This window comes from Equus caballus, chromosome 4 (assembly GCF_041296265.1).
Source record: "Equus caballus isolate H_3958 breed thoroughbred chromosome 4, TB-T2T, whole genome shotgun sequence".
In the NCBI taxonomy this organism is placed as follows: domain Eukaryota; kingdom Metazoa; phylum Chordata; class Mammalia; order Perissodactyla; family Equidae; genus Equus; species Equus caballus.
In genome coordinates, this window is record NC_091687.1 from 16,797,480 (window position 1) to 16,822,061 (window position 24,582).

Genomic DNA, 24,582 nt, shown 5'->3' on the forward strand with positions numbered 1-24,582 from the left:
TGCATATATCTCTCCAGTATAAAAATTTACAATTTTATTTTTAATGTAGGATCAGCCTAAACGCCACAGGTAAGTTCATTCATTCATGTTCCTTCATTCATTGGATAACCTCTATGACATGTGTCCGTTGCTTAAACAGCTAAATCCCAGGATTCCTCAGGGTGGTGGTCCAGGACGGAGACGCCCCATCTGTTTCGCTTCATCTCCATCCTCTCTCCCCCACATTCTTTGTCCTCTCCACACTACACACCTCTGTGTCTTTGCTCACATTGGTACACACACACACACACACCATCTTCTCCATCCACTTATCCTCCTAGGAGAACCTGCCAGCATCTTTTCCAAAGATCTCCTTCTTTCACTCCACCCTTCCGCAAGGGGGAGCAACCACTTGCTCATTTACCCTCACTGGGTTTCATGCTTGCCTCTGTGGTTGCACTTGTCACATGGCAGTAGCACTGCCAGCCAACACCGCCTTCCCCGTGCTAAAGTGAGCGGTCTTTGAAGGCCGAGACCAAGTCTTCTTCATTTCTCTCTCCTCTCTACCAAGCACAGGACTTCATGTGTGACAGATGCTCAGTGAATATGCTTTTTCGTTTGAACCATTCCCTTTTTATTTGTATTTATTTATTTATTTTATTGAGGTATAGTTGACATAAAAGAATATAACATGATTTTAGTTTCAGGTGTATAACAATGATTTGCTATTTGTATATATTGTGAAATGATCACCACCATAAATCTAGTTAACATGCATCATCACATAGAGTTACAATTTTTTTCTTGTGGTGAGGACTTTTAAAGTCTATCCCTTAGCAACTTTCAGATACGCAATACAGTATTGTAAATTACAGTCACATGCAGCACATTACATTGCCAGGACTTATTCATCTTCTAAATAGAAGCTTGTACCTTTTGGGTGAAATATTCTTTTTATTAAATTAACTATATCCTACCCGATGCTATGGCATCATTCCCAGTCATGGATGAGAACACATTCCCAACTTGGGTGGCCCTTGCCCAGCTGGTCCTTGGGAGTTCCACCACAAGTCTTGCACCTTGAGCATTGCTCCCTAGACAGGACTTGGCCAGGGCCCCAGAGGACCAGCTGGGGAGAGAAAAGGATGGTGATGTGGACAAGAGTGAGCCCGGGAAGAAGACAGAAGGGATGGAGAAGTCAGGGAAGGCTGAGAGGGAGAGGACAAAGCCGACACAGTTTCCTCTCACTCCATCTCAGGGGTTTTTCTCTTTTGCTCGAGGCTTCAGAGCACAGGGACAGCAGGCTACAGTCTGGGGCCTCTGCTTGCCTGGGGACCTGGGGAGGAGCAGGCAGCCTAAGAAACGAAAGAATCAGAATCCTGGATGGAAGTCTCAATTCTCATTCTGCCTTTGCTAGCAAGGTCAGGGAAATGCAAACACAGGGACTGGAGGGAGACTGTCAGCCCGCCAGGGTTGGTGAGCAACTGCAGACAATCCAAACCAATCCTGCGGCTAATGTGACCTGCTGTTGCTGCTACGTGCTCATCTGAGAGTTCTGATTTGCCTGCTACGTGCAGACCACATCACGGATGTCTAAGCCATGTGTCAGGGAATACAGAGGAAGGGATGCCTCATCCTACCCGGGGACCATGGGACAACCTCAAGGATGGCTGTGCATAGCCAAAGGCTAGCAACTCTCCTCCGTGCTTCCTGATAGAACTGCTCATTGATGCCTCTAGAAGGCTCATCAAAAAGGATTCAGGAAGCAAAGGTAGATGAGAAGCTGAGGGATTATTGAAGCCCAGGGCTCCTGCCGTCGGTGATGGATGTGTGGGCTCATCAGAACCAGAATGTTCTAATTCCATTGAGTTGCCCTGATTCTTGTCAGATCTAGGACTCGGCAAGAACCTGGCTGTGACCACAGGACTGGGGATGCTGAAAGACAATTGCTCGTTTCTGCAGAATTAGGGCATCTGTTTCATGACTTATAAAATACAACAAGAACTCGCATGATACCTGTGACCCTTGTGACAGGCTTGAAAACACTTAAGAACCTGAAAGCAAACACTTTGGAGGATCCCCAGAAAGATTAATTTCACAAGCTTGCCAGTCCAATTTCATAGCCTCAGGAGTAAAACTTCTTGTTTACCTGGAATCCTAGGGAAAAAATCCACCCTGGAGAGGCCCATATTCCGCATGTCTGAAGCCTGCCCCTCTGAATGTTCACACTAATTTTGATCACTTTTGGTGGAAATATTTCTAAAACCAATAGCATGTTTCTCTATCACTTAAAAAAAAATAGAATGTTTCCAGAATGCTCTAGGCTCTGTTTTGTGGATCAGGACCACTTGGATGAAGGAGAAGAGAGAGAGACACTAGCAGTTGCCTAGCAACTATGATGCCCTCTGAAGCACGCTACATGTTTCCGTGACGTGTCTCTTTTAGTTCTCACCAGGACCGAGTGTCATAGGCATATGTATCTCAAAAATAGGGACAAGAAACCTGAGATGTGAAAGTGAGCAGAGAGACAAGCAGAGACACCGAAACTGAAACATTGCTGTGTGACATGTGTTCTCTTGACTGCTCTGTGCTGCGACAGTAGCAATGAGTAGTCAGCTCTCATGCCCGCAAAACTGAAACTATTCATTATCTGGCCATTATCTTCCTGATTCCTGATCTAGAAGATATCATGCTATGTGATTTGTCCACACAACACTATACATTGCTTTAAATTTACCTATTTGAAGCACATAGCTCAAGTGAATTCGTATTAATTGCTGCTTGGGGTAATTACACTGACACTAACCAAACGTATCCAACATTGTTACACACTAAGATCTGTGTAAGCCATGTTCGTGTGCGGTCTAATGTAACCTTGTGGCTATCCTGTCAGGTGGGCTTTATTATTATCTGCATGTCGCAGAAGAGGAGGCTGAGACACAGAGAAAGGAGGAACTAGCCCAAGATCCTAGCTGGAAGTGACAGTTCTGGGTTTGAACCAGGGAGTCGGGCTGTCTCTCATCCACACTGCCTTTGAATAGATCTCAATTTTTGACCTAGCTAGTTTTGTTGTGACACCCCCTCCCTCCAAATTACTTGTCACCAAGTACAAGATTCTTTACGCGCATGAGGGAGAATTCTCTAAAGATTTCACAGATGCACAAGTTTTCATAGATATAGCTTTACTAGATATTGCCAAGTTTGCTCCCCACAGTCCTTAGACCAATTTATATTCTCCCCAGCAAAGATGAGACTTGGCTTTCCTCCATGTTAGTCCATGCATAATTCTCTCTCTCTCTCTCTCTCTCTTTTACACACACATGCACACACACACACACATCGCAGCTACGTTGATTGTGACTAAATTGAATCTATACATCAGATTGAGAAGAATTAACATTTTTTAAATGTAGAGTCTTCCTAGGTATGACCATGACATTTATCTCTTTTTAAGTTCATTTCAATAATATTTGTGTATTTCTCCTACAGATCTTGTTTCTATTTTATTAGATTTATTCCTTTGTATCTGATATATTCGAAGTTATAAGTGATATGTGTTTTATTTACTTTTATGTGAACAATTAAATCAATAAATAACCTTCTAAAGTTTGCTTTGGCTTCATTCTAGAGATTTAAATAAATAGTACATCCTTATTAATTAGCTCAAATTATGTTATAGTTTCCACTGTGTTTCCTTCTTTGATCCATGTTTTCTTCTATTTAGAATTTAATTTCTAAACATATATTGTAGACTTTAGCTTAATTTTATTGTGGTCATACCATCTACTCTCATTTAAATTTTAAATTTTGTAGAGACTTGCTTTTTTAAACTATTATATATATTTTTATTGAGATATAATTGGCATACAACATTGTATTAGTTTCAGTGTATAACATAATGATTTCATATTTGCATACATTGGGAAATGATGATCACAAGTTTCGTTAACATCTGTCACCTCACACAGTTAACAACTTCTTTTCTTGTGATGAGAATTGTAAGGTCTACTCTCTTGTTGTTATTAATGCCCAAGTGGATTCCGATTCCTAGTGACCCTGAGTACAGCAGAGCAGGACCCTGCCTGGTTTTGTGCACCATCCTCTCACCTTCCAGCACTGTATCAGACAGGGCTCTGCTGCTATTAATAGGGTTTTCATGGCCAATTTATTCAGAAGTGGGTGACCAGGTCTGTCTTAGTCTGCTGGAAGCTCTCCTGAAAATTGTCCACCATGGGTGACCCTGCTGGTACTTGAAATAACAGTCGCACAGCTTTTAGAATCACAGCAACACACAGCCACCAGAATATGACAACCAACAGACAGATGGTGTGGTTCCCTGACTGGAGAAGGAACCTGGGCCATGGCTGTGAGAGTGCTGGATCTTAACTACTAGTTTACCCTACTCTCTTAGCGACTTTCAGCTATATGATCCAGCATTGCTGAATATAGTCACCATGCTGCACTTTACATTGCCGGGACTTATTTATTTTATAACTGTAGGTTTGTACCTTTGGACTCCCTTCACCCGTTTTCCCTACCTCCCGTTCCCCCTCTAACAACCACCAATCTGTTCTCAACATCTATGACTTCATTTTGTTTGTATTTTGATTTTTTTTAGATTCCACATATAAGTGAGATCAGGCAGTATTCATCTGTCTCTGTCTGACTTATTTCACTTGTTTCGTCATTAGAACAATGCCCTCTAGGTCCACTCATATTGTCACAAATGGTAGGATTTCCTTCTTTTTTATGGCTGAATATTATTCCATTGTGTGTGTGTATATATATATATATATATATATATATATATATATATATATATACATATTTTCTTGCTTCACAGGATACTTAGGTTGTTTCTATGTCTTGGCTAATGTAAATAATGCTGTAATGAACATGGGGGTGCAGCTATCTTTTTCAGTAAGTGTTTTCATTTTATTCAGTTAAATACCCAGAAGTGGGATTACTGGGTCATATGGTAGTTCTATTTTTAATTTTTTGAGGAAGCTCCACACTGTTTTGCATAGTGGCTGCACAATCTACATTCCCACCAACAGTGCACAAGGGTTCCATTTTCTCCACATCCTCACCAACACATGTTATCTTTTCTCTTTTTTATAACGGCCATTCTAACAGGCATGAGATGACGTCTCATTGGGGTTTTGATTTGCATTTCCCTGATGGTTAGTGATGTTGACATCTTTTCATGTACTTGTTGGCCATTTGTATGTCTTCTTTGGAAAAATGTTTATTCAGATCCTCTGCTCATTTTTAATTGTTTGTTTTGTTCTTTTTTTCTATTGAGTTGTGTGAGTTCTTTTATATTTTGAATTATTAGTCTGCTCTCAGATATAAGATTTGCAAATATTTTCTTCCATTCTGTAGATTGCCTTTTTATTTCGTTGATGGTTTCCTTGTGTATTTACAGAAGCTTTTTAGTTTGACATAGTCTTGCTTGTTTGTTTTTCCTTTTGTTGCCTTGGCTTTTGGTATCAAATCCAAAAAATAATTGCTGAGTCTTGTGTCTAGGAGCTCACCTCCTATGTTTTCTTCTAGGAGTTTCATGGTTTCAGGTCTTATGTTCGAGTCTTTAATCCATTTTGAGTTAATTTTTGTGCTTGGTGTAAGATAATGGTTCAGGTTCAATTTTTTCCATGTGTCTGTCTAGTTTTCCCAGCGCCATTTATTGAAGAGACTGTCTTTTCTCCATTGTATATTCTTGGCTCCTTTGTCTTAAATTAATTGCCCATATATGTGTGGGTATATTTCTGGGCTCTCTATTCTGTTCCGTTTGTTTATGTGCCTGTTTTTATGCCAGTACCATACTGGTTTGATTACTAGAGCTTTGTAGTATAGTTTGAAATTAGAAAGCGTGATGTCTTCAGCTTTGTTCATTCTCAAGATTGCTTTGCCTATTTTGGGTCTTTGTACTTTTTTGTTCTTTGTCTCTTTTGGCTATTCTGGGCTTTTTCTGTAGACATTTTAGCATTGTCTTTTTGTATTTCTGTGTAAATGCCATTGGAATTTTGATAGAGATTGCATTGAATCTGTAGATTGCTTTGAGTAGCATGGATATTTTAACAATATTAATTCCTCCAATCCATGAGCACAGGGTATCTTCCCATTTATTCGTGTCTTCTTCAGTTGCTTTCATCTCTGTCTTGTGGTTTTTAGTGTACAGATCTTTCACCTCCTTGGCTAAATTTATTCCTAGGTTTTTACTCTTTTTGATGCAATTGTAAATAGATTCATTTTCGTAATTTCTCTTTCTGATACCTTGTTATTAGTGTTTAGAAATGCAATTGATTTTTGTATACTGATTTTATGTGCCAAAAGTTTATTCAATTTGTTTATTAGTTCTAATGGTTTTTGGCGAAGTCTTTAGGGTATATATATATAGACTCATGTCATATGCAAATAGAGACAGTTGTACTTTTCCAATTTGAGTGCCTTCTATTTCTTTTTCTTGACTAATTGCTCTGGCTAGGACTTCCAGTACTGTGTTGAATCAAAGTGGTGAGTGTGGGCACCTTTGACTTGTTCCTGATCTTAGAGGAAAAGCTTTTGCCTTTTGAACGTTGTGCCTGATGTTAGCTGTGAGCTTGCCATATATGGCTTTTATGATATTGAAATATGAGACTTTTATTAAAAAAATACTTTTATGCTTATATAAAACTCTAACCTATAATATATTTTTGAAATAAATATTTTGCACACTGGAAGTATATTTGTCTTGGAATTACTGCATGAATCCTCACAATTGACAGGTTGAGTTTGATATTCTTATATTTCATATGCTCTATATCTTTGCTCAGTAGTTGTCAGCTTATTGAATTAATACTGAGAGATTTGTACTAAAATCTTTCACTATGATTGCAGGTTTGTGCATTTCTAATTGTGCTCCTGGCAGATTTGCCTCACATATATTTGAGGCTATATTAAGTGCATATACATTTAGACTTGTTAGATACTCTTGATGAATTGACCATTTTAATCAGTAAAATGTGCCTTTCTTAAAATCTACAATGTCCAAAATTAATATAGCTATTCTAGCTTCCTTTGGTTATGTTTGGCATGGAATACATTTTCTATCATTTTGTTATCAATATTTATGAAGTTTTGATTATAAATATTTCCCTATTGGTCACTGTAAAGATAATTTTAAATTCAACCTGATAATCTGTATTTTTAATTGGAATATGTACTTTAATTATACTTACTATAATCACTAGTTTGCTTCTGCTCAACTGTACCGTATTCATATTTATGTTATAATTTTCTGCCTCTTTTATTACTTTTTTCTCTCTTTTCTTGCTTTATTTTGATTAGATTAAGTGTTTTTATTAGCTGATTCCCACCTCTATTAGCCTGAATGTTTTTTATTCTTTGTTATTTTTCAGAAAGTGCTCTGAAGAATAATACATGCCTCTGTAATGTACCATTGTTTACTGTTTGCTTTACTCTGTCCCTCTTCTGTAATAACACAAGATCCTTGGGTTCCATTTGCTCCATTTCTTCCCTTCCCATATGTATATTCCTTGTGTATGTCAACACATTATGTAGGCATTTGAAACTCCTCAGAGCGTTATCACTGTTGTTTTATGCAAGTAGTATTCATTTAGATTTACACACATACTTAGCCTCTTTGTTATTCTTCATTACTTCCTGTATGTTCATCCTTTCATCTAGGGGAGTTTCCTTCTGCTGTAGAAAGCCCTTTAATAGATCTTTCAGTGCAGGCCATCTGGTGACAAATGCTCTTAGTCTTTGTTTACATGAGATGCCATTGATTCACATTTGTTCTTGGGGGACAATTTTGATGAGTATAGAGTTCACATTGGAAGAAAGTTTGTTTCAGTAGATTAAAGATACCCTCTTATCATATTCTGGCTTCAGTTTTTCCTGTTGAGAAATCAGCTGCAAGTCTTATTTCTTCTCCTTTGTTTCATTTATTAGTATCTTATTAATTTTTTTTCCCTTTGCCATTGGTTTTCATTACATTTGGATATGCCTAGATAAGAATTTCTTCTTATCCCTCCACCATGGAGTTCATAGAAATTCTTGAAATTTTTGTTGATATTTTTCATTAGTATTGTAAACTTCTTATGAATTATTCTGTATATTTTTTCTTTTAGTTTATCTGTTAGTTTTCTAATTCTCTCCTGATCCCTGCTTCATCTATTATTAGACTTTTCATTTTTTCTAATTTTGGTTATTAAATTTTTAATTTTTACTTGGTTATTTTATGAATTTTATGTGTCCATTTTAACAGTTTCACCTTAGGAAATTCTAAATATTATTATTTTTCTCCTTGAACATACTAAGCAGATATTGTAAAACTGTATCTGGTTCTCCAGTATCTAGACTGTATTGATCTATATTCATTATCTATTGTTTTTCTTGATGGTCATTCATACTCTTTTGCCTCCTTATCGGTCAGGTAATTTTGTTATTTTATTTTGAAAATTTCATTCAAAAAACATATATTTTTTTTAACGTGAAGCCTAAAAACATGTAATCTTCCTCTAGAAGATATGTGCCTTTTTCAGATTCTTGGGGCATGTTCGGAGTCATCAAAATTCAGTTACAAGACTTAAGATTATTTTAAATACTTAAGGTCAGTTCAGTCCCTATGTGAACATCTACGTCATGCTCACATTTCCACGTGTTGAGTGTTGACACAAAGCTTGAGGGATTTACTGCTCCCTCTCCCTTTGAAGAGAGTCAGAATCCTAACCCTTCAGGGCTCTTAAATGCACTGCTACTAAAAAGCACTTTAGAAATCAGCCAACTTAGCAGAATATGTGTTTTTATATTTCTTTTCTTAGCCTTATAATTCTTTATTTTCTAGTTAGCTTCAGCATACTTGTGGGCATTTTTCTGTTTTATCATCTTTTTCATTTGCTTAAGAAAAATGGTTTAATATTACCTAGTCTGTTATTACCTGAAGCACAGCTCCTGCGGCAGCATTACTACTCTTCATTGATCTCTGGTCCCCAAAGGAAGGGGCTTTATATCCTCATCCTCCTACTACTGTGGTTACACAACTTACTTTGACCAATAAAATGCTAGTGGAAGTAATATGCTGTACTTTATAGGGAAAGTGTTTAGTGACTGTTGCTCTACTCTCCATCTTTTTCTCTCTCTGCAAGGACCTACAATCTTGCATCCTTCTAGGTGCTCGGGGAAACAAACAAACAAAAATACTCATTCCCTCTTCTTGCTTATGTCACACCCAAAATGCTAGCAAATAGTGTTGGCTTTCATTTAAAATATGTCTAGAGTCTGATTGCTTCTTAACATCTCTTGTACTGCATATTTGATCTTAACTACCATCATCAGAAATAACCTCCTGTCTGTTATTCGCATTTTTATCATTATCCCCTGTAGTAGATATACAGAGCAGAAGCCAGACTGAGTCATTCTAAACAGAAATCTAATCATGCCATTCTTTTGTTCAAAGTCCTACAAGGACACTTCAACTCTCTTGGAGCAAAAGCCAAAGCTCTTACAACTGCCTACAATTCTAAGAAATCCCCTACCCTTCCTTCTCTGCCCCATCTCCTATTACTCTCTCAAGTGACTCCAGCCACATTGGCTTTCTTTCTGATCCTAAGCACACAATTTCACATTAGAGCTTCGTCCCAGCTGTCGCCTCCTCCTGGTCGGTTTTCCCCATAGCACTCATCTCCTTCCAACATATGATATGATGCACTTGTTTCTCACACTTACAAATTGATTTTCCAATTTTCTCTTCTTTCTCTGCACCCACAATATTATCAAGTAAGAAAATTAAAGACTATATGTATTCTGGTCACAGAATTATCCCAAATGCCTATAATAGTGTTACTATATAGTAGGTCCTCAGTAAATATTTGCAGAATTTTCAGTCTTAAGAGTTGGGAAGCGTGACCTCTCAGTCACTTTCAGTTAGGAGATTCTACAATTTTTAGATGCTGTATTCATGTCAAAGTTTTCTATTACATAGTTAAATTTAAGGAAACACCCAACAACCATGGTTGCATTTTGGTATTTATTTAACTTCTTAAAATTAGCTATCTCCATGGTGTCTAAGAAAAAGCTCTCTTGAGCTTTTTAATCAAACAAATGAGTCATTGAAAGGTTCACAAATGAATCACCTGAGTGCAAGCACGTATCCTGGTTATGAAAATAAAAAATTGATTGGAGAGGAAAATTCAGAATTTGAGGGCCCAGCATTCACAGAAGACAATGCTTTCTTGAATCTGCAGAGTAAGTAGTCACCAATTTCCTGAAATCTTTATTATAAAATGGAGGAGCCAATACATAAGCAGGAAGATTAAGTGAATATTTAGTGCATCTGTGGTGATTTTGTCCCTAAGCTTTCCTCCTTTACAGTAGTGAAAGCGAATAAACAGAAGCCCCACTTGAGCGGTCAGGCTGTAGCTGCCCATGGAAGATTCCACGGTTTTCTCTCAGGCCCCACAGGTTTCCAAAACCAAATTTGTGATTCTCCCTCAACCACTATCCTCCCAGCAACCCAGAGCTTTAATTTCATTAATATTCTGTTTTGTTAACAATGAACATTGGTTTTGCAATAATATAAATTTAAAAATATCAAACAACATATTAAAATCTAAAGAAAAAGGTAAAAATCACCTGACATGGCACCATCTTGAGATAACTGCCATAAACATTTTGGTGATCATTTATTCCTGTGCTTCTTTATAAGTTTATGTAACTATCTTCTTACAATGCCTCATTATTTTTTGATCTTGGGCATATTTTACATTTTTCTGGCATTAATCCTCTCTTTTTTCTCATCTCCTCTATCAGTATTTCCAAATCCCCAAGTAAACAATTTGTACAGCAAAGTGTATCCTTCCATGATATTCGTCAAATGAGTACATAGTTTATACACCTTTTTTATTTTCTTGTGTTTACTTGAAAATACAGAACATAACAAGAATTTTCAAGACTCAATAATAAGATGACAAAAAAACTCAACTGAAAAATGAGCAAAAGATTATATCAAAAACTCACCAAAGAAGATATTCAGATGGTAAATAAGTACATGAAAAAGATACTCAATGTCATGAGTCATTAAGGAAATATAAAGAGAAAATACAATTATATACCTATTAGAGTCACTAAATTCGAAAAGACTGACTCTAAGTGTTAGTGATAATGTGAAAAATCTACAGCTCTAATACACTGTTGATAGGAATGTAAATCGATGCCAATCATCTTTGACAACAGCCTGGCATTTTCCTATAATGTCTAACACACACCTACTATGTGTTTGAGTGTTCCCACTTGTGGGTATTTACCCAAGGAAATGAAAGCACACATCCATACAAAGATGTGTCCGTGAATGTTCTTATTAGCTCTATTTGTAATATCCAAACATTGGAAACAAACTTTCCAATGAGTGAATACAAATAAGTGAATGGATAAACATATTGGGTTGTATCCATATAATGGAATACTTGGCAATAAAAAGAAAAGAATTCTAATACACTTGCATGGATTAATCTCAAAATAATTATAATGAGTGAAATAAGCAAGGTACAAAGAGTACAAAGTGTATGATTCCATTCTTATAGAATTCCCAAAATTTTGAACTAATCTATAGAGAGGAGAAAGCAGACACATGGTTGACTGGGGATGGAAGGGGTGGGGAAGGGCAAGATGGAGGAATTACAAAGGGGCAGGAGAAAATATTTGAGAGTGAAGGGTACATTCATTATCTTGATTGTGTTATTGATTTCATGGGTGCATACATATCTCAAAAATTACCAAATTTTACCCTTTAATTACATGCAGTTTTTAAAAAATATATTTCATGATTAAATTAGCATAACAAAGTCAGTTGATACAGATATAACTTATTCTTTAATTGTCATACAATATTCAAGTACACGTGCATTTCACAGTTTCTTCAAATACTTTCTTACTGATGTGTATTCATATGTATACATGTGTATATATCAATCTATGAATAATAGCTCTATGTTCATACACATACACACGTATGAATAATAGCTACATAGATTCTATACATTTATACAATATATTTAAAGCACTATCTGAACAACAAAATCTTTTAATTCTGAGGAGTAGGTTGTAAAAGAATACATTATTTGTGTTTCCTTTCTAAAATTTCAGTGATATGCTAGATCATGCATCCAAAAATCTGTTGCCATCCACCCTCCTGCAGTAATCTGAGAGAATATACCTTTAGTCTATGCCCTCAAAAGGCATCACTTCAAGAATATTTGGTCATCCAGAAGTGTGTAAAATAATATCACATTATAAATTTATTTGCATTTAGTTGAAAATCAATAAGTAGGAACATACTTTTATATATATTGGGCATATGTGTCTATTATTGTATTATTCTCCTAATTTTATTCTGTGTCCATAATTCTATTTAGTTCTTTGTTTTTTTTTTAAAGAATTAATTTGTATATTTTCTTCACATATTTTATATATTAATATTTTATTGATCTATATATTACAAATATTTTTCCAAACTCATAATTTGTCATTGACTTTTCTGTGGAACAATTTGCCATGATGCTTTAAATGCTATGTAGTAAAATGTGTGTATATTTTTTAAATAGTGGTTTTTAGGTTTCTTGTCTTGATCTGAGATATTTTCACAGACAGGATAAAAATACTGTGACTAAAATTGTTTATTTATACAGCTTGCTAAAGTATAATTGATATATAATAAACTGCATGTGATAATCATGTAGTTTTATGAGTTTTGATTTTCCTATGGCTTTAATTATTTTATCTTTTCAGAAGAATTAGTCTAATAATTAGAGATAAAAATGGAAATTGATTTTTCTTGTCAATAAAACTTTAAAAAGCAAAACAATCTTTAGGACTGATTTTAATAGGAATGATTCAACTGAAAAAAAATTAAACAATCTTGCTGGAGGACAAAAAATGAGATATGAATACATGAAAAGGCATAGCATTTTTCTCATAAAAGAAGATTTTCTAAATTATATTTCAAAAGTAATGCATAAATGAAATTTTATATAAATTAAAATAGATTCACAAGCTTATTTAGATCATTTTTTAACTGAATAAAATGATTTTAACCTAGACAAGGAGGAGCAAATACCTAATAGCTTTCAAATAAACCAATATGAAGAATAATGGAGGGTCTTGCCCTTCTAGTTACTAAGACATGTTATAATCCAGAGTAATCCAAGGGTATGGTATTGGCATCCCTATAGACATATGAAGTAGAATACAATAGAATTTCTAAAAATAGGTTTGAAATAATTCAATATTATATGACAAAGCATTCTTTTAATTTTTAAAATATCGTAGAGCTCAGCTGGATATCAGTCAGGAAGGAAATTAAGCTATAGTTCCTACCTCACATCATATGCAAACTCACATGACAGATATCTTCCTAATTGTTTCTTTCCCTTTACTATCTGTAAACCGCATATCATCAGGGAAGTATATATCTAAACAACCAACAACAACGACACAAACATAGGCTTCTGATGTCAGAGAGACCTTGATCCAAATTCTAGATCTATTATTTTACGTGTGTGAACTAGGACAAGCTATTTAAGGTCTCCAAACTAGTTTTCTGAACTCTATGGAGGGTAGATAGTGCTTACTTCACATGATGTTTGGGAAAATTAAGTAACAGTATCTAAATAATCTGTATCACACTATGGCATAAGGTTTGCAATCAACAAAAGTCATTTCCTGCTGCTTACACTCCAAGACAGCTGGATCTGCTTACAAGTTATCCAGCACATCTGTCTCCTTCTTTCTAAGTGTAGTGTTAGAACCTTGATTACGAGAAGTTTTCTTTCTAATCCTAGATAGTGTCTGGTCTCTTTGCATTTGGTGTCATAGTGACCATCACTCCAAGATAACGTCCCAGTGCAAACACGCATTGATCTTCCCTTAGTCTCTGGAAAAATTTTTATTTTTCTCTTTTTAGGTCCTTTGTGTGCCCCAAAGCCTTCGTAACACAGATAACTTAGAATAGATTCTGAGATCTCCTGCGTTCCACAAAGAATTCCAAAAGAAGCCAAATGGTTTTCCCTTTGCCTTGAAATTGTGCTGACTCAAGAAGAAGGGCTGTGCGCTGAGTCTTCTGATATCAGATTCCATCAAGCAAAGGTCAGGATTGCACCCACCTATGGCTCGTGCAGTTGCCAAAAGTATTATTCACCTCACTTTGGTTCCAAAAGACATTCAAACATATAACAAAAGGAGTTTGAACAAGTCGGGACTTCTCATGTTAGGCAATGTTTGAGCATGCCATTTCTCAACAGCTAAATTAATATCTTCTTGCCCAGAAAAAACCTTTCCACTGATCCAAAATACCAACATAGACTCAGCTTTCTCATTATCATAATCAGAGTAAATTGGTGCAAGTTTAAACGAGGCACAAAGCACATGAGTGTACCAACCATATTTTCACCTTTGTATAATAAATTTAAATTGCTGGGAATGGGGACGTTACTTGTACACCATGTTATTTCTTAAGAGTGTTAAAAGCTTGTGAAGCTCAGGGAGAATTTCAGTTGAAATTGTCAATATTGCTATGAAACTCTGACTGGTTATCATGCTAGTGATCAGACCACGGGTCTGGCCTGGCTGCTGATTTTTAGGAATGCTTTTAAAACTATCACAGGGTTCCTGATGATCATTTAAGGGTCTATGATACAAAAAAAGGGATTATCTGTCGTTAGAGGCTGGGTTTCTTAGCCTGCTTAGACACAGCAAACTGAAAATGTTTGTACAAACAAGATCAACAAAGTGCTTTTCTTCAAAATACCTACTTCAAAAGCATTTAAACTTTATGGTTTTGTAGAAAAGAGAACTAGGGAAATGCTCATTGCCACTTCCCAGCTGAAGCTTTAAGAGTTGTTGCGTGATTTGGCATCTTTTTTTTTTTCCTGCAAGCTCTTGGTGGTACAGACATGGAGCTTTTCTCAGCCTGAATCCCTGTGTGTGTCAAAGGGGAGCAGAAACCCTCAGCTCACCCACAATGCGCATGTAACAAGAGAAAGAAATAAATATTCTGTAATCCACGGAGAGCGTGTTGGTACGTAGCATAGCCTATCTTATCCTAACTGATATTTCTACCTACATATACCAGTATCTTAAAAGTTCTTGTGCTCAATTTCTTAATTTATTAGGTTGAATCCTATAAAACTGCTGGCATTAGGTCAAAAACAGTCAAAGAGAAACATACACATTTTTATCTGCCTGAAATCCTAATTGAGCAATAATTCTGCTTTGCTTTCAATTAACATTCTGATATGAATATTTCTCATGTTACAATGAACCTTCTCATAAATTTTAATGACTTCACATATTCTTTTGCAGATATAATTTATTTAGCCAAACTTTATCCGTAGTATTGTGTTTGTCTCATTTTTCACTACAAATTATTTTATAACGACCATCGTTGGGAATACAGCATTGCTACTATTTTGGATTCTGTATTAGGACACATTTTGAGAAATACAATAAGCAACATATATAAGCACTTAGAAGACATTTCATGCACATTGATAAATTAATTTCTAGAAAGCATTACTAATGAAAACTCTTTACCATCCTGCTGTATTCTTCCTGACCCATGTCGTCTAGATATAATGACTCCTCCCTCGCCTGGTTTGAGGAGGAGTGGTCCACACTCTGCTTCCCCCTTCCCTTTGTGTGAGCAGGGCGCAGTGACCAACTGAGTCCCAATTCCCAGCTAGAATCAAAGAGTTAGACAGGTGGTGGGAGGTGGACCCAGCCGGTGCTCCAATTCCCATCTCCTCTCCTGTTTCAGCAGAGCCCAGCAGGAGGTGGGCTTACACTTCTACTCAGAGAAAGCGAGGTGGCCCAAGTGGGTGCTACACTTTCACCTGGTTTCGTCAGAAGAACCAGAGTGGAGCCAGATGTCTGCCCTCATCTGCACTGAGGCAGTGTGCTCAGTGCCCCACATTGCTGGGGCATTGGTAGGGCCCTCAGGGAACCGAACATACACATCAACCCACTCAACCTTCAGGCTACACCCCAACAGGGGGATTTAGTAGGATCCAGCGTTTCAAAATTTCTTTTAAAAAGCCAATTTCCAGGATATAATTGGAAGTTGCTTGTCTTCTGAAGAACCAAGAAAATCACAATATAAATGAGAAAAGAAACCAATACAAAGATAAATCAGATGTTGGAATTATCTGACACGGATCTTAAAGCAGTCAAAATTAAAATATTCTAACAATTAATTGAAAATTCTTTTGAAATAAATTCAAACATTTCCAACAAATAAATAGCAGTCATAATAAAGAGCCAAATTCAATTATAGAACAGAAAAATAAAATTACAGAAATAGAAATCACTCCGAATGAGCTCAATAGTAGAAGAGAGATGACAGAAGATCAAGCAGTGAACTCGTAGACAGATAAATAGATTTACTCAATATGAACTAGAGAGAGAAAATGGACTGGGAAAAAAAAAAAGAAACAACTAACATTTATACGATCAAATTCCCCAAAGGAGAAGGGAAGATTGAAAAAGTATTCAAACAAATGATGGCTGAAAACTTCCCAAATTTGTTGGAAGAGTAAGATTTACAGATTCAAGAAACTGAGTGAAACAAACAGAGTAAACCTAAAGAACTCCGTGCTAAAAGACATGGTAATTCAATATCTGACAACTAAAGACAAAGAAAACATCTTGAAAGCAGTCAGAAAGAAATGTGTGTTAATTATATGGCAAGATCAATGTGAATTACAATGGATTGCTCATCTGATATCTTGGAGGCCAGAACTTGGTAGGACATTTTTCAAGCACTGAAAAAAAATGAACTGTCGACTGTGAATTCTAATTCCTGTCAAAAAGTCCTTCAGAAATGAAGAGGAAATAAAAATATTCTTAGACAAAGAAAAACTGAGATAGTTTTCTGCTGGCAAACTATCCTTAAAGAATGGCTGAGGGAAATTCTCTAAATGGAAAGGAAATGATAACAGAAGAGGGGCTGGAAATTTGGAAAGGAAAGAAGAACATTAGAATGTGTAAAGTAGAGGTAAATGGAATAGACTGTCATACTCCCCAAAAATTATAATACTACAATCAGCAACTGATAGAACTATTGGACAGAAAATTAGAAGGATATCAAACATCTGACCAACACGATCAATTCACAGGATCAAATTGATATTCACAGAATGTGCCTTCAAAAGATAGAAAAATATATTTATATATTTTTTCCAAGCACTGATGGAACATTTACCCAAAATAAACTATCATGGCCCATAAAGCAAACCCTGTAAAATTTAGTAGAACTGAAATCATGAAGAATATATTTTCTGACCATAACGAAATCAAAAGAAGAAAGACAATAGGAAAAACTTCAAGCAATTGAAAATTAAATAACAAACTTCTACATAATTCATAAATCAAACAGGGAGTTTCAAAGAAAATTAAGGAAATATATAGAACTGAATGTATTTTTTTAAAAATATCAAAATCTATGGAACACAGCTGAAGCACTGGTGAGAAGAAAATTTGTAGCAATAAATCTTTATATTGGAAAAAAGAAAGGTCACAAATCAAAAATCAAAGTTCTTATTTCAAGAAATCACAAAAATAAAAGCAAAATAAGTCCAAAGCAAGTTTCCACTTGGAAGGAAATAATAAAGATAAAAGCAGAAATCAATGAAATTGAAAATAAGAAAGCGGTAGAAAATCATAAAACAAAAACCTAGTTCTTCAAACAATATCGTAAACTTGATAAACTTCTAGCAAAACTGACAAAGATAAAAGAAGGAAGGCATGAGTCACCAACAGAAATGAAAAAGGGAAATCACCACAGATCCTGAAGCCACTAAAGGATAAAAAGGGAATGCTAGAAACGATGTCACACTCATAAATTCAACATTTAGAAGGAATGGAGCAGTTTCTCAAAAACTGCAAAGTAAACTCAACCAAGATCAAATAGCAAACCTGAGAAGCCTCGAAACATTTATGAAATTAACAGTCTAATCATAAAGCCCTAAAGAAAGTGACATCTCCAAGTGCAGACGGTTTCACTTTAAAATGCCATGAAACATTTAAAGACGAATTAACACCACTTTTACAAGATCTTCTGCAGAATATAGAAGAGTAAGGAAACCATTTCATGAGGACAGCATATCAAAACTATACTAATACAGTAGGAAAAAAGAGAAGTACAGACCAATATCCATCATGAAGTTAGATGCAAAAATCCTTAAAAGCTATTAGCAAGTCAGTTCTAACAATTTATGTAAACAATTATACACCAGGATTTAACATAACTAAGTAGAATTTATTGCAGATATTCAAGGCTGATTCAACATTCTAAATGAGAAAAATCAAGTCAATTTATGCAGAAAAGGACTTTGACAAAATATAATACTCATTTATGATAAAAACTCTCAGAAAAGTAGGAACAGAGATGAGCTTATCTAATATGAATGAGAGCCTGTTCAGAGAGTACGTATCTACAGCTAACATAGTATTAATGGCCCATGTCTTCTCCTTTAAAATTGATAACAAGGAAGGATGTCTGCTCTCACTATTCTTGTTCAACATAGCACTGGAAATTCTAGCCCTGAAATAAGAAAAGAAAAAGAAACAAAAGTCATGCAGATTGGAAAGATAGGAGTAAACTGTCCCTATTTACATCTGACCTGATTGTCTATGTGGAAAATTCTAAGGAACCAAAACCAAAACAAAAAAGCTCCTATAACTAATAAGTGTGTTCATCAAGTTGACAATTACAAGATCATACACAAAAACAATAACATTTCTGTATATTAAAAATGGATATGTGGAAATTGAAGTTTAAAACACAACATGACTTACAATTTCTCAACAGAAAATAAAAAGTTATACCAGGTATATACTCATCTACAGCAGCTGTATGCTGAAAATTACAAAATTCTAGTGAAAGAAACCAAAGAAGTCTTTAATAAATGGAGAGACATTCTGTATTCATGAATTGAAAGACTCAAAATAGGAAGTATGTGAAATATCCCTAAATTGGTATAGAGGTTTATTGCAATTCGACAATATTTTTTGTAGACAAGGTTATTTAGAAATACCTGCAAAGGCAAACAAACTGGAATAGCTAAAATAATCTTGCCAAAGAATAATAACATAAGAGGAATGACTCTGCCAGATTCTAAGACTTATTGTAGTTACAGTGATTACAAAGATTATGGTGATTAGATTGTGTGCTGGTGGAGGGATAGACACACAGACCAATAGAACAGAATAAAGAACGCAGAAGTAGACTGACACAAATGTGCCCAGTTGGGTTTTTGACAATAGAGTGAAAGCAATACAATGGAAAATTGTCCAAAAAATTGTTCAGGAGAATTGGAAATATAGGCCAAAAAAGCAAAAAGAATCCCAACATTAACCTCATACCATATACCAAAATTGATTAAAAATGGATTGCAAACTTAAATGTAAAATGTAAAGCTATAATTTTTTTTTGGAAAAAAAAAGTAGGAGAAAATGTTCAGGATCCAGGGCTAGGCAAAGAATTCTTGGATTTGACACAAACAGCATGATATATTAAACGCAAAATTGATAGATCGGACCTTGTAAAAACAGAAATCCTGTGCTCTATGAATGATCCTGCTGAGAGGGTAAAAAAGCAAGTTACAGAGTGAGGAAATATATTCTAAAGCACAAATCCAACAAAGGACTTGTATATAGAATACATAAAGAACATTGAACACTCAATAGTAAAGAAAACAAACAATCCAATCAGAAAATGGGTAAAAAATATGAAGAGACATTCATCTAAGAGAAGATAAAGATGGCAAATAAGTTCATTAAAAGATGTTCAGTGTCATTAACCATCAGAGAAATGTAAATTAAAACCACAATAAGATGCCACTCACTACACACCTATCAAAATAACTAAAATAAAAAATAGTGACATCAAATGCTAATGATAGTGTAAAATAGTGCAGCCACTCTGGAAAACCATTTGGAAGCTTCTTAGAAAACAGCAAAACATGCAACTCTTATATGATTGCATTCTAACAGCAACCTCACTCTTGACATTTATCACAGAGAAATGAAAACTTATGTTCACAGAAAAGCCTCACATGAATGGTCATTGCAGTTTTATTGATAATAGGCCCAAACTAGAAACAGTTTAGGTGTCCTTCAACAAGCCAATGTTTAAACAAGCTGTGGTACATCCACACTGTGGAATACTATACAGTAATAAAAAGGACTAGAATTTTCATACATTCAACAACATGGAAGACTATCTAAGGAATTAAGCTGAGTGAAAGAAGATAGCCCCCAAATGTCATGTACTATACAACTCACTCTACATAACCTTATTGAAATAACAAAATTATAGAAATGGAGTAGGGTTGCTAGGCATCTAGATGGCCAGATGAGTGAAATGGGTGTGGGATACAAAGGGCCACATGAGGGACTTGTGGTGATGGAATGTTCTGCATCTTGACTGCACAAATGTCAAGATCTTGGTTGTGTTCTTTTACTATAATTTTGCAAGATGTTCTCATTGGAGAAAACTTGGTAAAGAGTATATGAAATTGCTCTGTATTATTTATTACAACTGCAGGTGAATCTCTTTTGCTCAAAATAAAAAGTCTAATTAAAAATAATAGAAACGTAAATCTGAAAAAGGTAATATTGAAAGTTTCAAACACAAATAATAGCAATGTATTTATAGATTTGTAACAGATTTATACTATCTGTCAATGCAAAATGTATGACAAGGAAACAGCAAAATTTACATGCAAGTGAAATGGTGGTAAACTGATACAAGGTTGCTTCAAGAAGCTATGTTTTGATGTGTAAAAGCTACAAATCAGGAGCAATACGTCAAAATACAAGATTATAGCTAGTAAGCCAATTGAGGAGACAAAGTGGAATATGACAAAATACTCAATGAATCCAAAAGGAGCAGGAAAGAGGAGAAAAAGAACACTGAACAGAAGACAAATAAAAAACAACAAGAACAGGGGCCAGCCCAGTGGTAAGATTTCATGCTCCACTACAGTGGCCCAGGGTTTGTGGGTTCAGATCCCGGGCATGGACGTACACCCTGCTCACCAAGCCATGCTGTGGTGGCATCCCACATACAAAATAGAGGAATATTGGCACAGATGTTAGCTCAGCAACAATCTTCTTCAAGCAAAAAGGGAAGATTGGCAATAGATGTTATTTCAGAGCCAATCTTCCTCACAAAAAAAACAGAAAAAAAACCCCCACCAAGAACATAAATATAAACCCAAGTATATAATTCATTAAGTGTAAATGGTATAATCACTCTAATTAAAATACGAAGGTTGAATAAAAACAGTGACATAAATAGGGTAAAAATAAAAGATGGGGGGGAAACGTACCATGCAAACACTTTACATAAAAAGAACCTGGAGTTAATTACTACCAATGTAGATATGAGAAAAAGGAATATTACCTCTGATAAGAGGGAAATTACATAATAATAAGTGGCCAATTCAGGAAGAAGACATAACAATCTTAAATATGCGTCAGATAAATAAATCTGATAAAGAAACTTTACCACACATGAAACATAAACTGATGAAAATAAATGGAACAGTCAAATATAAAATTAAAGTTGGAGATTTCAAAAGTCCTCTCTTAGCTATTGATAGAATAATTGAACAAAAAATCAGCAAAGATAGAGTTTTATAAGACCTAAAATTTCAAGTGCTGCCTCAACATCTTTGAACTTCACCCCAAAAGTCTAACCATGAGTTCCTCTGCTCTTACCAGATACGCTCCCCTCACCCAGCAGGAAAGTGTTCCCACCTCATCAGTTCCCACCTCATCAGTTCCGCTAGAAACTGGACCAGCTGCACCCCAGCTGGTCTTCAACCTCTTAGGTTGTATCTCCCTGTCAGCCTGCAAAACTGTTAAACAAGTCAGTCACTGGAATTGAAGGTCACCCCGTCCTCCTATTAGTATGAATCCTGCCTCCCACAGCCCCTGGTGGTTCATTCTCTTTTGCTGAGTGCAACCCCCTGTGGCCCCGTGTGGTGTGCCACGTCCTCCCCAAGATGTGCATATATGTGACTAATAAATTGGGGCTCATCTCATTTGTCTCTTGTTGGGTGTCACTTGTTTAGGCTTATCTTATACTTATTTAGGGCAGGATGTCCCTCCTTTACTAATGAGGTGAATGAGAGGCAATCAGAACAGATACAGATGATACTCAACAGTATCAATGAACTTGACCTCAACAGCATTTATCGAACACCACTCAACAATAGCAGGAGACGCATTCCTTTCACGTGCCTGTGTAACACTTACTAAAATAGACAACATTCTGGTCTTTAAAATAAATCCCAATAAATTTAAAAGGACTCAAATCATACAGAGTATATTTGTTGATCACAGCAGAATTAATTAGAAATAAACCACAGACAAAAATCCGGAAAATTCTCAAATAATTAGAAATTAAATAAACAATGTTGGTCAAAGAAGGAAACCACATCAAAATCAGAATATATTCTTTGAATGGATGAAAATGAAAAAGTGGTATACATCTGAAACAGTTCTCAAAAGAAATGGGGAGCTTTAAATAGTTATAATACAAAACAAGGAAGGTCTAAAATTAACGGTCTAAGTTTCTACCATGATAGTTCTTGTTATATCATCTCTGATGAATATTTTGGCTTAAAACAAAAATCAACAGTAGGATAGGAGCAAAATCACTATTTTTGTCGCTCGGCATTCTGTTGTGAAATTGCGTGCATAAAAAAGTTGAAAGGAAGATTAGAAAGCGTCACAAGCTCAGAGATTAAAGGTGAGATATTTCATATCTATAAATGTCATTGGATTTTTAATTTAGTTTTTAAGGAAAGAGAATATAACTTATATTTGCACATTCTACTGCTCTGCTTAGACAATAGCAAAAAAGTTGCCTGTTGGAAATGGGTGTGAGTATCCAAGGTTTATCAGCCAGGCTCAGAATATGTCTCTTTTAGTGTCTTCTTACCGATATGAGTGGCAGTATATTTTTATTTACTCAGACATATAGAAATTAATTTTTAATGTGACTTTCAGCTCAACAAGACTTGGATTATGTTAGGGATGGAGATAAACACTTATTTATGGGCTCTTTATTAAGTTCTCATGGCAAGCCTGTAAGTCAAAAGCAAGATCATAAAAATGAGCTCATCACTCTTATGAAGCAGATAAACTTGCTCAGATAAGATACTAAACGTCCCGCGTCCTCACTTTAAACTCAAAGTGAACTGTGCCTGAACTCGGGGGGTTTGGATCCTCACCCTGGCTTTGCCTTTCATTTCTCCATGCTTTGACTTCCTGGTTGGAGCCAGGTGTCAACATGCCAGAGCACTCTGTCCCAGAACATTGTCCCCCTGCGTCTTTAAGCCAGCTACGAACATGGACGTGCCGAGGTCTTAGATACAGCTGGGTTTTATTACAGTTTTATGAGGTTTCACCTGACACACCATTGCATGAGTTTAAAAAACTGTACTCACAGAAATCTTTTAGTGTTTCTAAATGAAGTGCTAAATCTTGGTGATGCCAGTTCTCTATCATTTAAGTTTCCTGACTATAATTTGTACGCCTAAGACCGGCACACAGGCTTTCAGTGGTGTAGCCTCCATCTGCCCTTCTTGCCACATCCTGGGCAGTTCCTCCACCATCTAAGCTGCCTAAGTCACACGGCAGGGCACTGTCTTGTACACTGTGTGCCTGAAGAACTTTCCCATACAAGTTAGTGAACTGTCTTTTGTATGTATTCTTTGCTGTGTTTCTGCCCCGTAGTGCTCCATGGCCCAGCTTCTTCACATGGCTCTCTCAATGGGAAGTCTGCGGCAGGTGTGTCTGCTTAACTGAGCCTGGCTTGTTTTCCACTCTCTCTGCTGGCCAGGAAAGTGACGTTGTACTTTGCTTGTACAGGATGAATCTGTGAGCAGAGAGTACAGGTCAACTTAGGGGACTATTGAGGTTCTGCTGGGGAAAGAAGCATAGGAAGAGAGAAAATTGAGTTAATAAGATAGTTTAGGCTCAGAAATGATAAGACTGGTTGCACGTGGCAAGTGAGGAGAGATGTCCTATGAACTAACCCAGGTTCTTGGTTTGGAGGATGAGGGATGGATGGAAAGGCCATTCACTGAAACAGGAGGGCTTAACTTCCTTGAATCAATGTGGCATATTTGTGAATATAAAAGAAGAGAAATGGCCATGCAACAGATCCAATTGCTGATGCTTCTGTCCAGTAACCAGGGGGAGGTGATAAGTGAGAAATCGGATATTGGGCTGGAGACCATGACTGTGATCTGAAATTTAGATGGGGCACTGGGAGTCATCGATTTAGAGAGTGGAGTGGAAGCCCTAGAGGAGGAGAAAATCTCCAGTCTTGTGACGTCCCCTCAAACACAAAGGCTGGAGACCATTGGGCAGGCCTTCTGTTTGAGCTTCGAAGAGTCTGGTGTAAACTCCATATTGTCCTGTGCATCTTTTTCGTTATCTTCTGGAAGGGTCCACTAATAATGATAGTGGATAATAATTATCTAGGACTCATTGTTCTAAATAAGTGTCATAACTCATTTAATCCACACA